At 38.5% G+C, this 5,114-nt stretch overlaps 1 pseudogene; it reads left to right on the top strand.

The window, feature by feature from the left end:
- Positions 1-773: 773 nt before the first annotated feature.
- On the top strand, positions 774-893 carry LOC138428015 (small nucleolar RNA SNORA70; annotated as a pseudogene).
- The last annotated feature ends 4,221 nt before the right edge of the window (positions 894-5,114 follow it).

Below are 5,114 nucleotides of genomic sequence, written 5' to 3' on the forward strand. Positions count from 1 at the left end.
GTGAAAAGTGAAAGCAAAGTTGCTCAGTTGTGTCCGACTCTTAGTGACCCCATGGACTGCAGCCTACCAAGCTCCTCCGTCCATGGGATTTTCCAGGCAAGAGTACTGGAGTGGGGTGCCATTGAGCCCAATTCTCATCTTCCATAATAGATAGTCAATAAAAGTATCTAAAAAATGAAAAGTCAAAAAAGCAAGATAAACATGATATTTTAATAGAAACAGGGAAGCAAATATCAGAAGATGTCACTAAACAATTTTAAAATGGTAGTGCATGAGGATCTAATAGGGAATAGCTATCACTTTGTATTAGTTTAATTTTTGAGTTACATAATTATCTTTAATGAAAATTTTGGAGATATATGAAAATAGAATAGTCAGTGAATTCCCATATTCTAATCACTCAGAGTTAGCCAGTATCAAGATGTTGCCACACCTGTATCATGTAAGCATAAAGTTTAAATTTTTTTAATTAAAAAATGTTAACAAATTAATAATATGGCTACCTCTGAGGCACATGATGGCTATAGGGGATGAAATGTAGTGAGGAAAGGGAGAATTTTTTTCTGTTAAACAGAAAAAACAAATGTAAACAGTTACATTTTAAATTTTATCTTACAAATTCATACATTCACTGTTCATTTGATCCTCAAACAGTTTGAGGCAGATACTAGTATCACTCCAATTTGACAGAAAAGAGTTGGCTATCATTTGAAGTTTTTTCAATGAGAAAGTATTCCTTTTTAAACAATAATTTTTTTAAGTAGGCCATAGATTTGTAGCCAGTTAAACCGACCTCGCACTTTTCCCCATCAGGGTCGAGTGTGCAATGCCTGCAAACAATATATGCAGCATGTTGTCTGTGTGGGTTGTTCAAAGGGACCCTGGAGACAGCCCTTTCCAGGACCTTCATGCTGGCATGCTGTCCCCAATCTAGGTTCCAGACTGGTAGGCGCAGTGCCTTTGGAAGGCCCCAGGGCACAGTGGCCAGGGTCCACGTTGGCCAAATCATGTCTATCTGCACCAAGCTGCAGAACAAAGAGCGTGTGACTGAGGCCCTCCTCAGGGCCAGGTTCAAGCTCCCTGGCCATCAGAAGATCCACATCTCCAAGAAGTGAGGATTTACTAAGTTTGTGCGTGTGTGCTTAGTTGCTCAGTCATGTCCAACTCTTTGCAATTCCATGGACTGTAGCCCACCAGGCATCTCAGTCAATGGGGATTGCCATGCCCTCCTCCAGTGGATCTTCCCAACCCAGGTATCGAACTCAGGTCTTCAGCATTCCAGATGGACTCTTTACCATCTGAACCACCAGGGAAGCCCAAGAATACTAGAATAGGTACCCTATCCCTTCTCCAGGAAAAGGTTGTACCTTTTAAGACTAACTTTTAAAAATATAGTATGGTTTACTTGAATTTTTGATATTTTATCTTCCCGACCCAAGAATCAAACTAGGATCTCCTGCATTGCAGGAGGATTCCTTACCAACTGAGTTACTAAGTTTAATGTAGATGACTTTGAAAAGATAGTGGCAGAAGAGCGGTTCTCACCAGATGGCTGTGGGGTCAAATATATCCCTAATTGTGGCCCCTGGACAAATGGTGGGTCCTGCACTCATGTGAGCCATGGTGCTGTCCCCTCTTAACTCAAACCCACCAGTAAATCCTACTTACCTGTCAAAAAAAAAAAAATAGGCCATAGAAATCTATTCCCCTTCTCATATGATAGCCATTTGGCTATTAGCATTCTTTTTTTTTTCTTTTCTTTTCTTTTTTAGTATAAAAAGTCCCAGTTCTTCCAATGATGCTTCAAAAGTAGAATTATTATACATTGCAATTGTTAATAACACTTTCTTTTACTGTCAAATGTACCATAGTTTAGATGACATTTTATGGCCACTCTTCTAATAGGATTTGGTATTTAGGTCCTTTCTGATGTAGGTTGCCCTACCCAGGACATTACTCTGAAGAAGTGTCTTCAGTCTTGAACCTAGGAAAATACAGAACCTTAGTGGGACTATTAATCTTTCCTGTTTCAAGCTTTCTGCATCTACTAAGGCAGGTAGGGAGCCTGGGAGTCATCATACTTCTGGATCATACAACTGATCCACAGTGAATTAGCTGTCACATAAATTCAGTCTTTTTCAAGTGATTCATCCCTAAACCAGGACTCCCAGGCCTATGTTTGCATCTCTGATCTTTTTAACCCACCTGTAGGACTCCAGACCCTCTCTCCTCCGAGTGTCATTTGCTCATGTAGGATCATTGTTCCAGCCTGTCACGCTCATTCTAATTGCAATTCTGTCATCCAGCCTATTAGGGATTCTGGTCCTCCTTGTGTCATCTGGAAGTGTGATGAGCTGGACACCTACATCTTCATTTGAGCCACTGATAGAAACATCACACGACTGGGTTCCAAAACCTCCAACTGGAAAGACATAACCCCTACCATCATCACACTTCTTTGGGTACAGTGAGTCACCATTTATGAATGCTCCAAGCAGGGTCATCATCAGCTCACATTTCTTCATTGCATCCACAAAGATAATAGGACAAACTGCTTCAGCCCCTGTTGAAATCAAAGAACAGTATCTTCAGGATTCCCCTAACCTCCTTGTTCTGTGTCCTTATCAACAAAAGTGTCCTTATCTACTCTTTGGCTTGTACTCCTAAAGAACTCATGTTGGCTTCTGCCAAAAGGTAGACATGTTTTCCTTGTTAGGCATTGCCAGACCCTATATATAATAACCATTTCTAGAGTTTTGCCAGGAGTCAATCTCAATCTTGACAGTCTTTAATTCCCAAATCTATTGTGTACTCCTTGCTGAGCGTTATGGTAGTCCTTGCCCATTTACGTGCTGTAGCACCCCTCTGACCTGCCAGGATTCCATGAAGGTCACCAAAAGCAGATTCCTGCTTGCATGTGATTTTGACACTTGTCTGGACCTAGATCTTTTTAATCATAATTTTTCCTGCTATTTCCGATTTAAAGTCATTCTCCTCAGCACTCCGGAAAGCAGGAAGAAGGATAGATAGCAGCTCTTGTCTCTGTCTTTGGATAACATCAACAACCCAAAGGTTGTTCTGGGTATTAAACACATTTTAAAATTTTATTTACTTATTTATTCATTCATTAATTCATTCACCTATCCATTCATTCATTTATGTTTAATCACACAAGTATTACATACTTATTAAAATGCAAATATTACAGATAAAGCCAAACCTGTCATTGATCAGTCTTTCTAATTCTAGTCTATTCTTTTTTATATTCATTTTGTTTATCTCTCATTTTTATTTTATCTTTGGAAAGGCATTTTATTTTAAATATAGAAGTGTGTACGTGTCAATCCCAAACTCCCATTCTATCCCTCCCCGTAACCACAAGTTCATTCTATAAGTCTTTGAGTCTGTTACTGTTTTGAAAATAAGTTCATTTGCGTCATTTTTTTAGATTCTGCATATAAGCAATATCACATGATATTTGTCTTTCTCTGACTAACTTACTTCAATTAGTATGATAAACTCTAGGCCCATCCATGTTGCTGCAAATGGCATTATTTCATACTTTTTAATGGCTGAGTAATATTCCATCATATATATGTACCAAATCTTCTTTATCCATTCATCTGCTGGTGGACATTTAGGTTGCTTTCATGTCTTAGCTATTGTAAACAATGCTGCAGTGAACACTGGGATGCACATATCCTTTCAAACCATGTTTTTCTCTGAATATATGCCAAAAAGTAGGCTTACTTGATAACATGGTAGCTCTATTTTTAGTTTTCTAAGGAATCTCCATACTGTTCTCTATAGTGGCTGTATCAATTTCATTCCTACCAACAGCCTCTCCACCCCCTCTCCAGCATTCATTGTTTGCAGATCTGATGATGGCCATTCTGACTTGTGTAAGGTGATATCTCATTGTAGTTTTGATTTGTAGTTCTCTAATAATTAGTGATGTTGCTCATCTTTCCATGTGCCTCTTGGCCATCTGTATGTCTTCTTTGGAGAAATGTCTCTATAGATCTCTGCCCATTCTTTATTGTTACTAGATTGGTGTATGTTATAGAATATATACTTTGGATTTTTTGTTTAACTATGTTGGCATATCCTGTAGAAAATGTTCCCTTATTAATATTTCCCTGGCAAAACATCTTTAGGCTTTTAGTACCCCAACCTTAGAGAACCCATGTATATCAAGCACAATGTTTGTCAGTTTTTGTTTACAGAGGGAAAATATATACCTATTTGCATCCCCAAAACTCAATATGGCATTCTAAACATATTGATGGATGGGGAAAATCCCAAGTTACATTTCAAATAGAACTGATAGGGTATCAGAATCATGTGTAAATGTTTTGAAAAGTGTCAACAAATGGGATGTGAGTCTGGAGTGTGGCTGAGGCTAAGAAGACTTACTGCTAACAAAGCAACCATTCATTACAGCTATATTCTTGTTCGGTAATCACTAAGCAATATCCTGAGCTTTTTACATCCTAATGTAATAATTTTTTAATTCTGTATGGGCATTTACTGGGATCTAGTTACATTTTTTAGGAAATTTGTTGAAAAATTCAAGTTGACACACAACCTGTTTCCATTTTTCCCATTTAAAATAATGGAAAACAGGCTCCAAGTTAGTATTTTCACACAGAATGTTTCATTTGAATGAATGGATTTCTGATTTAAGAGGGGAAATGCCCATTCATCAGCAAAAGGATAAACAAAATGTGGTATATAATGTGGTTTATCCGTACAATGGAATATATCACTTGGTCATAGAAAGGAATGAAGTTCTGATAACATGGATGAATCTCAAAAGCATCACACTATCACCTGTCTTCCACCCCCACTATCCTAGGCTAACTGTTTCAACCTAGGTCTTTTTCTTGATTTTTATTTTATATTGGAGTATAGTTGATTTACAAAGCCATGGTCTTCATGTGCTCCCATTGCAACCCCATTGGTCTCTCTGACATCCCTGTAGCAGGTCATACTGCTGCCCACTCCCATCTGCTTGGACCACTCTTCTACCTCAGCTTCCTGATGACACACTCCCAATTTTTTTCCAGCCTCTCTAATGGGGATGCTCAGCCTTAATCACTGGCTGCTCGAAC

The sequence above is a fragment of the Ovis canadensis genome, chromosome 22, assembly GCF_042477335.2.
Source record: "Ovis canadensis isolate MfBH-ARS-UI-01 breed Bighorn chromosome 22, ARS-UI_OviCan_v2, whole genome shotgun sequence".
NCBI lineage: Eukaryota > Metazoa > Chordata > Mammalia > Artiodactyla > Bovidae > Ovis > Ovis canadensis.